The sequence below is a fragment of the Colossoma macropomum genome, unplaced genomic scaffold, assembly GCF_904425465.1.
Source record: "Colossoma macropomum unplaced genomic scaffold, Colossoma_macropomum, whole genome shotgun sequence".
Classification (NCBI taxonomy): domain Eukaryota; kingdom Metazoa; phylum Chordata; class Actinopteri; order Characiformes; family Serrasalmidae; genus Colossoma; species Colossoma macropomum.
In genome coordinates, this window is record NW_023494793.1 from 16,850,172 (window position 1) to 16,863,447 (window position 13,276).

General features: G+C 37.3%; 1 protein-coding gene across 1 annotated transcript in view; it reads left to right on the forward strand.

The window, feature by feature from the left end:
• bsna (bassoon presynaptic cytomatrix protein a) overlaps positions 1-8,278 on the forward strand; it is a 153,073-nt gene extending 144,795 nt beyond the window's left edge. Inside the window, exon 13 of the mRNA XM_036578665.1 lies at positions 7,792-8,278. The gene's annotated coding sequence lies outside the window, so the exon portion shown is untranslated. The remainder of the gene's footprint in view (positions 1-7,791) is intronic.
• The last annotated feature ends 4,998 nt before the right edge of the window (positions 8,279-13,276 follow it).

A 13,276-nucleotide genomic window follows, 5' to 3' on the forward strand; every position in this document is an offset into this window, starting at 1 on the left:
TTACACCTATGCTTTTATTAGCCTGCTTCCACAAGCCACCCCATAAAAATGATGTCAAAACTCAGAGGAAAGAACATAATTGCAAAATGCACAAATAGAGAAAATGATGGCAACGACTGGCGAAATGCTAGCACAAATGATAGTGAATGGGCAGAAGAGCTTTTTTAAAAATAATTTTGATTTAATTTTTGCTATGATTTGCATTACAGTGGGTTCATACAAAGTCCTTACAGAAAGGTTTGTCCACTTGACGGCCATCTTGGCGACACCCCCGGGCAGTTATTTCCAGTCATACAAGACCAAGCTCCTATCGTTTTGAACATGTAGAGACCTATAGAACTGAAACTAAAAGCTTCATTACTGTCTGAAAAACATATCTGAAATCACTGATAAAATCTGACAAAAACAGCATAAATAGTTTGCAGCATTCTGGCTGTTGCGCATACACATCTCCACAACGAGTGGGAACTTTCCCCCGCTAGTGGCTTAAACATCAAGCTGATTGGCTCTTGTTTTGAAGAAAGTTTCCTTGACTTTCCTCATAAACAGACACCATGCGTTACAAGCTGTCCCACTCTTTCATACAGCGACTGGTCTCCTCCTTTATAACATCTCTGTTTCATATAGAGCTTTATTAATGCTGGATTAGTTTTAGCTGATAAGGTGCTGTAATTTGAGTGATTACTGACGAGATCTGTGATTTTAATACAGAATGAATGTGCCATGTCTGTAGTCTGCTAAGTAATAATTCTGCAATGATTTACCTTCTATAATTCACTCTGAGCTCTGTCAGTAATAGCACTCCTGTTCAAATCGAGATGTAAAATGTTATGTTTTGGATTTATTTATTTATTTTTTGGTGCCATATTTAACATTCATCCACACAAACACGTTGTTATTGTTCAGAGGTAAATGTCCAAGCAATGATGTTTGGGTACTTTGGGGAAATTACAGAGATCCTTTGTACTGTGCAAATCGACCAGTCAAATCACATCCAAATTACGTTACCGGACCTCCTCTGATAAAACTAATCCAGTTCAAAAAGAGCTTAACTTGCACCCCTGCAAATGTCTTGTATTGTAAACTCTAATCTAACACTCTATCTTTGATCTTAGCCTACCACCTCTCTGTGAGCTGTCTGTCTGTGTCTGCTGTCACAAAGATTGCTGATAGTGATACAACAGGGCAAACTTTGTAGCTTTCAGTCCAGTGCAGCCTTAGACTAGTCTGGACAAAACCATTTATTTTCTGAAAAGTAAGACTTTTAGTTTCTATTTAATTTTGGTTTATGCTGTGGCTTTAAGTATTATTGGACTGTGCCATTTCCTTCTGATGAGTTTTGTCTATGAGGCTAAATCAGCACAACAGTAGACTATGCTCAGTTTTCAAGCCTTTCTCAAAGATATTGGCATCTCTTGAGTATTTAAAGCAGCTTTCCAACCTAAAACTTGAGTTTAATATATTATTTGTCATGTTATGTAGTATTATGTACCACAGCATTATATCCCTCAGCCTCATAGACAGTATTAGCAATTGAAAAATCACATTCATGTTTTCATTAATCTGGGTTCTCTCATTACAGTACTCAGCATACATTACCCAAATATATCATACAACCTTCAGTAATCAATTGTAGTGTCCACCAATCCTGACTGCTAACCTAGCCACTGAGCTGTAAGCTAATAAATTCAACCAAATTAGCATTAGTTGTTGAACCAAATTGTGCAGAAAAATAGAGATTTTTATTCTTTCACAAAGCCAAACTGAGGCAAAGTATCTAGACAGCAAGGTAGCTCCCTAGCTTACTTTAGCTTTAACTTGTCATTCTCCTCATCTGATGAGACATTTCTGTCCGTTGAGTCATTTATTCTATCCACTGTAGCGATGATATGAAGGCGGCTGCCACAGTTATAGGGCTGCAATGAGATGTTCGGCTTTCTAGCAGTGATGCTAGCTATGTGCCTTCCTAAAAATCTAGTTGTAACTTTGCAAAAGTACCTTTTTTACGTGCAAGCTACATCATTAGAAAGGGCTTTTCCTAGTCTTTAAACTGAAACATTTCACTCTAGAGAATACTGTGGCACTAGCGTAGGGTGCAAGTAAGCATGTTTACAACAGATGTGATGGTTAAATTTTTAATTTTCCATAGTGTCCCTTTACAGTTTGACATAGAAAGAATCCACTTCTACAAACCCAATTCCAAAAAAGTTGGGACAGTATGTGAAATACTAATAAAAACAGAAAGCAGTGATTAGTAAATTCTGTTCAACCTGTGTTAAATTTAAAATGGTACAAAAACACAACATTTTATGTTTTACTTTATGAACTTCACTGTTTTTTGGAGTGAAGTATGCTCATTCAAAATTTGATGCCTGCAAGAACCTTTAATAAGACACACGATTTCAATGGGAGACACATCTGGACTGCAGGAAGGCCAGTCTAGCACCCACGCTCTGATTATGGAGCCATGCTGTTGTAACAGGCGCAGAATGTGGCTTAGTGTTGTCATGTTGAAATAAACATAGGTGTTCCTGAAAAAAACGGCATCTAGAAAGCAGCATATGTTGCTCCAAAATGTGTTCAGTGCCAGTGGTGCTTTCACGGAAGTGCAGGTTAATAACTAATGGCCCAAACCATGACAGAACCTCACTTTTGCACTGTATGCTAGTGACAGTGTGGATGGTCCTTTTCTTCTTTGGCCCAGAGAACATGGCGTCCATTATTTATATAAATAATCTGAAAGGTGGACTCATTAGACCACAGTACCAGTTTTCACTATGCATCACAGGTGACCTTAAGCCCAGAGAAGTCAGCAGTGTTTCTGGACGTTGTTGAAATTTGACTTCTGCTGTACACAGTACAGTCTTAACTTGTGTTTAAGGTGTTTAAGGTTTTCAAAGTATCCCCAAACCCATGTGATGATTTCCATCACAAAAACACACAGTTTTTTATTGTAGTGCAGTCTGAGGGGTTGAAAATCATGGACATTCTTTTGTGGTTTTCAGCCTTTTTTCCTTTACACACAAAGATTTCTCTGGATTCCTTCAATCTTTTGATGTTATGCAATGTAGAGGGTGAAATACCTAAAATCTTTGCAAAGCCTAGCTAAGGAAAGTTATTTTTTCAACAATGGATTTTTTGCAGATGTCTTTTTGGCAATGTGGTGAGCCTTGACCCATCCTTGTTGATAAAAGACTAGGCCTTTCCTGGATGCTCCTTTTATAAGCATAAGCATGATTGCATCACCTGTTTAAGATGCTTTTTGAACATTTCACAATGTTCCTAAGTTGCCCTGTCCAAACCTTTTTGGATTGTGTTGTAGGCATCAATTTCAGAATGAGTGCATATTTACAAAAAGCAATGAAATCACATATCTTGTCTTTGTTCTGTTTTTATTCGAATGCAGGCCAAAGTAGATTTATGAATCTCTGCTTTCTTTCTTTCTTATTTGCATTTTACCTACTCAGACAGCAGACTGCCATTAGGAATAGATGGATTATAATGCACCAATGTTTTTTAATAAAAAAAAGGCACTCTGCTACAAAGAAAAGAAATAATGTAAAAGACTGTGGCATTAGAGCACTGTGTGAATTAGATGATACGTTCACATTAGTAAAATCAATAAGTTCATGAACGCATTCTTCACTCTCTTACACACATCAACAGCATTAGAAGGTTAATGGCTGGCTTTCAGAGGGCTTCCTCCCTTTTATTCTCTCCCTCTGAGTCTCACACACACACTCACTCATCCTCATGACAGTCAATAATGCATTGGGCAGAATCAATGGAGCACTAATATCATGAATTCTCCACACTCCAAAAGCCAGTGGCCTCTTAGCACTTGCAGCTGCTGCATCAGCACAGAAACTGTATCCGTGGAGACGCAGTGGTCATGGAGCTTCTGTGGGTACTGTATTCCATGTGCCCCATGGGACCCTTACCTCACTTTTCATATTCCACTTACAGCCTGCTGTCTCAATTTATACTGTAGATACTACATAAAAAGCACCAATTTGTCCACCTAAAGTCTCACTGCTCTGTTGTACAAAAAGATATTTTAGTGTTTTAAAGTTTGGGTGCGCCAATCAAATTATGTGTTTTATAGATTTTCTCAATGAAAATAAGTTCATCCTCTACAAAGAACACACTTTGACACATTTTAGTACACAATTACTGTTTATTTGCTATACAAAATTAAACAAAGTGTGGCCTGTGCAGAAGTTACATTTTATAATGTTTTTTTTCCCAATATGTTAAATACAGCAAATAAATAGAAATTGTGCAGTAAAATTAGCAGAAAAATGCTGCATTCAAGTTTGTTCTCTGTAAAGGAAGTGTTCATTTATTTTCACTAAGAAAATGAACAAAACATATTATTTCAAATTTCAGAGGGTGTTCAAACTTCTGCATATGACTGTATGCTGTTGTGTTTTTTTAGAGGACATTAAGGGATACTGTACTGTATATTTCTCTCTCTTCACTCTGATGGATATTCATTCATTCCATCAATTAAGCTGTATTATATTATAGTTTTATGTAATATTTCAAGACTTTGCAATGGCTTCAATTTATTAAGTGTGGATAATATACAGTATTTATCTGTTTACAATATTTTTATCAAGATATGTGCCTTTGGTCTCTTGTGAAATATGGTGGATTCTGAATATTAATTTTATTACAGTCATATAGTTTTATACGGTCAATTAACACATCCTCTACAGAAATGTTTTGATGCACAATTTGCACATTCTAATGCACAATAACAGTTTGTTTGCTGAATTTAACATATTGGGTTAAAATGCTTACATTTTGTTTTCCAATATGTTGAACTATACTGCCTGTATAACTTAGTCCTTGATGCTATACAGCTTTCTAAGTCATTCTAGAATCTTCTTCATCTCCATTTATCATTCTGGACACAACATTTATTCACATCTTTATTTAAAGCTTCTTTGTGTCTCACTAATAATTTGAAAGCTGCACAGGACCAGCACATTAGCATAATTGAATCACTTTATACATTCATCTGTCACCAAACGGGTCCTAAATGGTGGCAAGCATTAATTCCAAACTTTTGAACAGCATTTGGTTCTAGAAGGTTTTCAAGATTGACTTTTTGACCCACAACAATATTTATGTGCTGCCTGGTTAATGCCTTGAAGTGGCACAGGAATATTATAAATGCTGGCTAGATATTGTTGCATACCATCATCAGTGTACAGATGTCCAGTACTAATATTAATGACTACAGCCAGAATAACCTTGTTTTTGGTTGTAGTGCCTATCTACACATGCTCAAATTATTAAACTGTCTAGCAAAACTCTCTTACATACACACACACACATGCACACACACACACACACACACACACACACACACACACACACACACACACACACATTTTCTATTTGAAATTTTCTGGAAGTTATTAATTAAAACACGCACATAACAGATCTAATGGCAGTGTTATTACCTAAGTGACCTCATTCTAATGAGTAATTAGGCACTATGCATGTAGTTTGGTAGGTAGGTGTCTTGCTCTTAAGCATATGTTGTAAAATGACACAGCAGGGTTAAGGCAGCAGTTTGGTTGGAGTTTTCTTAAGTTGTGTATGTGGAGCTTGACCAGATGCCCAAACAGGGAAATGAGGACAGGAGCCCTATTGAGAATAACACAGAGGCTCTTCTGATGCAATAGTGTTCTTAGAGCCGCTCTGCCCAGCCTTCTGTTGTCCAGACACACACGCAGACAGTCACATACAAACAAAGAGTTAGAGTAGGCCAATATTTACAGTCTGGCCAAGCTTAAAAATTATTCATAGCCCATAATATCTAGTGAATGATTAGGACCGCGGCATGAATGTGAAAGATCCGATGGCTTTTAGTGTATTCAGGTCAGGCTGCTCACCCTGAAATATTTATCACCTGTCTGGACAGGGAGACTCCATGCAGTCTTGGGAGAGAATGATGCCACATGTTGAAGGCCAACATTACTTTTGTCAGTGGCTTTCACATAGGAAGTGACCACTCATAGACTCCAGTGCAAGCAATAATAGACAACTCTCCCATTTGTGCTTCAGTATATGTAGGAAGATGCTCTGTCAGTAGGCCTTCTCCTGTATTGGAGCTTTGGGAGAGATTCCAGACCACTAGTTTATAATCACATGGAATGTTTTTTACTGATGGAATGATTTTCTCATTCATGCTTTGTGATGGACACAATATATTACCAGGAAGTGACTTTTGATTTCACTGCACAGCACATGACGTTGGATTGGGTTATGTAACTCACAGCTGTTATCCACCATCTTGGAGCAGAACTGCTTATATTTTTGTGTCTCTTGCCACCGTGTGGTGGAAAGCGTTAATGCGCAAGTGTGCACTGCTTCATTGGAGGGGACACTGTACAGTCTTCTTAAATAATGAATGCAGAATGCTGTTTTCATATATATTTTGACATATATATGATGCTGTATACACTGCCAGCCAAAAGTCTGGACACCTGCTTATAGAAGGGGTTTTCTGATTTTTATTATTTTCCACCTTTTAGAATAATAGACATCAAAACTATGACATAACACATATCAAGTTATGCAAAGAACAAAAAAGAGAACAAAGAAAACAATTCTCTAACTATTTTAGATCTCCCTTCGCCTTGCTGCAGCTTTACACACTCGCCAGGGTAAAACTTTAGAGTTCAAATGTTGATCTTTGATGGCTTCCTTACGAGAAATAGCATCAGACATAAGATACAGGAGAGATAAAGGACAGATTAGAGTTTAGTTGCAGATAAACATAAATCAAACTGAAAATATCTGAGCACAATGTGCAACTTTATTGAGATCTTTGCTAAACCCCAAGAGGAGATTTGTAACTCCACCTGATTTCATTGTTGTCTAAGAGAACCTGCAGAGATGTTAAATTCTCTTTTTCTTATTTTTCTTTCTTATTGGTCTTGATAAATCTCTCGAATGGCTTTACCAGAAGTGATACTTTTCCAGCAGAACTTCATGCATTTAAGCATAAACTGTTAGATCAAAATGTCTTTATCATTATGAAAAATGCAAATTCAGTTAGATGTGTCCAAACTTTTGACAAGTAACCTCCACTAGTCAGCGATTAACAACAAGCCTAAAATCAAGCACGTGAACCATCAAAATATCAGTCATAAAACTGATAGTTCCAGTTCTAGTTGATTTGCTAAGCCACATTGGAAGCCACTTAAAAATACTTGATATACACACACTTATGAATGCACACATCAACAGAAATCTGTATTAATGCACAATGCAAAAGTCTTATCATTGCTTTTGATGCAGTATATCACTGTAGTGCTATCTCCCTCTTATATTAAGCTGCATGCTCATTTTCTAGGACTATCTAGCAGAACCAATTGGCTGTTGCACCTTTATTTAACTTGAATGATAAACCTGCCTATTTAAACCTGTTTTTAATGAGATAAATTGGAAATAAAATTGCATTAAATTAATGTAACCAATTGCATTGGTCAAACAATTGTTTATTTGTCAGGTAACCTCTAACCTGGCCGGCAGGTTAGAAGTTACTTAAGAATTGCTATGAATTTTTCAGCCAGTTTTTGAGGAAGTCCCTATAGTTACTGAATAATAAGTCTTACTATGTAATAAGCCTGGAATTTTAAGAGGTTAATGGTTAATTGGTTAATCATTTACATCGTAACAAAAAATACTAATATGCCAATTTTGGAATATTAGCCTAAAAATTGTTTTAATTCACCACCACATTTTTCCTTCATGTTTTCTGCACTGTAGGTTGCTCAGAGGTTGGATTCACACAATCATGTTCTGGCAAGCCAACACAACCAAAGATAACTCACCTCCAGATCCCCTTCTACAACCATGGCAGCCTGTGAGCTTTTCTTCTAGGCCACCAGAGGGCAGTGTACCGTGACAGTAGAAGACAAACTATCTACTCCTGCTCCATCAGCTGGGTAAATGGGCCACTCAAAAACATCTATATCACTCGGCACCACAATGTTGCTAATATAGACATGGCTGCATGGATGCTGTTTTGGAAGAAAGGGAGCAGAGAAGTTCTCGCTTCAAGAGTTTCAAGCACATATAAACCTACACGCTTGCGACATGGTGACAGCATGTGGCTCGCCAGGATTTGTGATTCCATGTTCCTGTAGTTGCTTAGATAACAAACTTGACTCCCCTCTCATCTCAGGGATGGTAGAAAACACAGTGAAAGCAAATCAGACAAAACTTCATAGGTTTTTCCTCTCCTGTAAATTACCCTTTTTTTTGTTCGGACATGATTAAAAAAATTCAAGAAAAAAAAGCAAAAAGCAAAGGAAAAGTGAAAAACGACATCGACGATGACAACACAAACGTCTCCATCGTATGCTCAGTTTTTAACTCTACATTCCAGAATGGAAAAAAAAAAAATCCTTTCTTTTTCTTCTCTGAATGCAGACTCTTGTTTCTCTATTCTCTTGCGATGTGTTTAAGAAGTGTACAGTGGATTCAGAATGCATGTAACTTTATATCCAAGACCTTACACTGTTCACCAATTTGATGAGAGTGGCCATAAGACACTGAGGATTCGGAATAAAGGTAAAGACGGAAGGAATACCCGCACGAAGAAAGAACGAACACACACTGGATAAACACTTGTACGGAGGACTGCAACGGTATTGTTGGAGAGATTTTGAGGCTTGGACCGGTCAGTTAGCCATTGCAAAGCCATTAAGGAACCACCCCCAGCGCTGGGATCCGGTTCTGTCTCAACTGTTCTACAATGTCGGGGACTCCGGTGTTTCTGATGATTTTGTTGTGTGGTCTGATGTCCTTTTAATTTCGTTGCCTAATTTTTTTTTCTTTCCTTGGAGTCGCCTTAAACATTACTACTGATTTTATGTTTTCAGAACATGCTTTTTTTTTAGTCCATGGTTTTTAATTATGATTTTGCACACTGGACACTGCTTGTATATAATGACAACAACAAGCCAAAAGGCTGGGAAGTGTATTTATATTTTTTTGGATTTAGATTATGTTCTTATTTTATAATTTTGGTTATTTTTATTCATCGTTTTTATGGTCGTCTTATTATACCTTTTCATTGAGTTTATTTATTTTTGTATCGGTTTAGATATATATATATATAAAAAAAAAGCAATAGTGGATGGCGGTCAGTCAGTCAAGAGCACAATCGTTAAGACGTTTATACACTAGTGGTCAGGAGAGCGATGCATCTGTCTATAAAACTGAAATGTTTCTCGAAGACCCAGCCTTGCTGTCCATCAAGTCTGAAACTGTTGCCCAGTCCCTATGCGGGCAAAACAACAAACAAATAAACAAGGAAAACCCCAAACCAACTCTCCAAATCAAATTAAAGCAATAGTACTGAGTAATAAGAAATTAGCTATCCTTAAACTTGTGATTTGTTTTAAGCAATTTTTTTGATAATTCCAGTTCCAGTGTAATCGATATGAAAAAGCATGAGAAATTGGTTGAGGACCCAAGGTCAGATAAGCGGATAAGTGTCATTGGCGCCTCTAGGACCACACTCGGTGTCGATATTCTCGCCTAACCAATCACTTTACACCGTGTCATCGAACGGGCAATGGTGTTCAACCCATGCAGCACAGACAAATTTGCATGTGATGTATAACACTGTTCCTAGTTGTAACAGAAGCCTCTCAGGTCAGGTCCTCCAGCAGTTTGAGCACTTGCGTTGGACAGGGTAGTGACAGGCCTTTAGGTTTTAGTGGTATGACTGAAATGTAGCTACTTAAGCTGGGGTGATAGCATGCTTTAGGACGAAAAAAGAAAAAAAAAAACAAACACCCAAGTCACCTCGATGTTGTTCCACGTTACGAGTGTGAGTGAATGAGTTTGGATGTATGTATGTATGCCTTCTGGGGTTACGAAAAGAAACAAAAAAAACAGATCAGCAAACAGACGGGGTGATTTTGAGGGGCAACTTTACATTTCAAATGTTCTATGCAATGATTCTTATTCGGGGAAAAAAAAAACATGTTCGGAGAGGCGAGACAGCGCTCAATAACGTCGTCACACTAGTCGTGCCAGAACAAACTAGATAGTAGTTCCGACAAAAAGAACAACTTCAACACAGGATTGACTTGTTTGTAAATAAGTAATTGTAAAGAGTTGAACTGAACTTTGTTTTTATGAGATTTCGTGGCATGTTTGAGTCCCCCCACCCCCTTCATGCAATGTTCAGGCGCATCTGCAAAGCGGCCATCGACTTCTGTCGCTTCCTTCTCACCTCACTCATGGGATTGTGGGTAGCTGGGGGTCCTGCACTTACTTTTCATGAGCCAGAGTGACCACCTCGCCAGTCGCTTAGCTGCGTGTTTATGCACTTGTTATTATGTAGAAACTGTATCGCAGTGTGATTATACAAATCAGATTCCATAAGGTGGTGCATATTCAATTCATCAGGAGGAACATTTACAATTCAAAGGATAACGCATTCACTGAAAAAGTCAGAACCATTTCTGTAATAGTAAAAATGCTCTTTGTGGGGTTCAAAAGCATCCGTGTTTTCATGAATTCATACTTTTAAAAGAATAACTACAGGCTACGGGAGATTTCGTGCAATATTAAACATTGAGTAATGTGGTTCTAGAGGAAAGAAGTACAACAGGACAAACCTGAATTTGTCCTGAAAAGTTCATCTAATGGGACCATTTGATTCCTCCTGTTTTATTCCATTGTTGCCACTGTGCTTTATAGACCTGCCACAAGAAAATGTGTGTTGATAATATTGAGTTGAGCATTTTAAAGCTTGGGTTGGGCAGCACGTCACATAATCCCTTAATCAACATACAGTTCATGATAAACGTGTTTTAATGTATTAGTTTCTATGAATATATTTATTTTTTCAAACATGCAAATTCTAAATAACTATACCTAAACATTATTTTAGTACCTATATAAATTATATCAGACCTAAATAATATTAAAGAAAGAGGCAAATAGAGTATATCTTATGCTTATATAAAGTATATGAAACTTTTAAAAGATTGTAAAGGGAGTAGAAGATAATCGTAAAAGTATATCACTTTTGATTGGTTCGAATCCCCACAATCACAACAAAAGATATAGAAGTCTAGGTATATATTATTAGAAATCATGACAAAATAACATACGTTCTTCGAGTTACTTTTTGCGTTTAATCTCGTTCACCTCAGGAAAGCACAGTCACGGTGACATAAAAGGGGGCTTAATATGCATAGCTGTAAGGGCTTATTTACAATACTGAGAAAGCCATCTTGTTTTTGCCCTGAGCCAACTGGATCACTGGGGCTTTTCAGTGGTAGTTTGTGACAGGGAATCCACATCATTCCATGTCTAATTGTTTTAAACCAACCAAAAAAAACATGTACTACCACTACTGTGCTGTGCCCCCCCTCCCCCTGACATTTGCTGCTCTGGCTGGCTGTTAGCACACAGAAACAGAATGAAGAGTGAAGGGCTAGTTTATTAGGCTGGGTTTCAACCTAATCCTGGACTCAGAGGGGAATTCGGTGAAAGTAAGCTTGGATTTGAACCTCTTTGCAATCCAGCATCAGCCTAAGAAACTGACTACAATGTTACAGAAGCCAGAGAAAGGTCACAGAGATAGAACGGACTGAGATGAAATGTAAAGCTACAAACAATCCTGTCACTCAAACATCAGGGAAAATGTCATCTTTTGTTTAAAAAAGAAAAAAAAGAAAAAAACCTGAAGTAACAAGTGCATGAGCCTTTAGCAGCAGTCCACCGATCCCCCTTTTTCTTTTCTCCTCAGACCCACCAGCGGCCATTTTCACTATAAATACCAGACATGTAAATCTCACGCGTGTGCACAAAACAACCCTAAACGGAAACAAGCAACCAGTGTGTAAAACAGCTCAATGACCTGCCAAAATTGTGCTTTTGTGTATAAAGTTTGAAAAAAAAATAAAATAAAAGGTCAAAGCATCAACACCTACTGACGAAACGTTAAAAGCAACATTGTGATTGTGGTCGGCTCATGTGGACTGTTTGGAGAATATAAAAAAAGAATAAGTTGTATTCGGAAACATTATCGGTCTGTGTAGAGTTTCTATACATGTTGTGTTTGTAAAATGAGAAAAAAAAAAACAAAAAACCTTCCTTCATGAAGATGAGAACCTGGCTTCCATGTAATTTCTGGGTTTGGGGCAGGAGAAATTTGAAAGGAGACATGTAAGTTTAAATATAAAACAGTGGAAATAAGAACTTCAAAGGGATCGAAATAATGATTAAAAAAATTGTTACATTCACTGTTGTAAGTGCAATGAGCTATTATTCATGTACCCATTGTAAACCTTGTGTATGTTTCAGTGTATACCTGTAAACAGTTGTAGTTGGCTTGGTGCATCATGTCATGTTATGTGATGAATGAAATAATGACCCTACAATACATTTCAATCAGGAAAAAAAGAATAAATAAGAATTTGAAAAACAAGCGGCTGTACTTTTTTCTGAGTGGAGTAAAAGGAAGGCAGCTAGAGAGCAGGTTGAAGGAGAGGTATTATTCATGGACAACTTTAATGATACATTGCAGTGTGGAATATAAGTGGAAAGATATACTGTTCTAGATAGACTGATAGTGACAGATACATTCAGAAGTCTTTGTTTGTATTTTTGTAGGCCAGTCCTTACAAATAAGAATCTAATACAGTGGTCTCCAACCCTGGTCCTAGAGATGTATTAGATGTATCAGATGTATTAGGGTTAAGTAAGGGACGGGGCAGCTAATTGGATACAGGTTGGAACTAAACTCTGCTGGAAAGTAGCTCCAGGGTTGGAGACCACTTATTTAATACATTTGGTACCGTCATGTAATATTCCTGCAGTATTCCACTTATCTATTTCTTGCTAAATATTGATAACGGCCATGAAATCAATAGGTTGAATTTATCTTCCTTTTACGTTTTGAATGAATCTGATCCATTATCTAAAAACTCCAGTCTTGGTTTTTTTACACCTGTAAAATGCCATTTAAAACACTGTTTTTCATTTTTCATTTTAATGTAAACAGTCATTCAGAGTGGTTTGATGTGAAAAGGTTAACTGAAGAGAAACTGACAGACTCAGATCTCTACAGTGGTAGTGATAGGAAACAGTGGTCATGATGTCTGCAATGCAAATACAGCCATTTTATTTACTATCTAAAACCACCAGTAAACCTACCTGTGTTTTCTGAGTTTAGTGTAATGTTGATGATGAACCTCCCAGCCATTAATGAATTTTTAAAAAG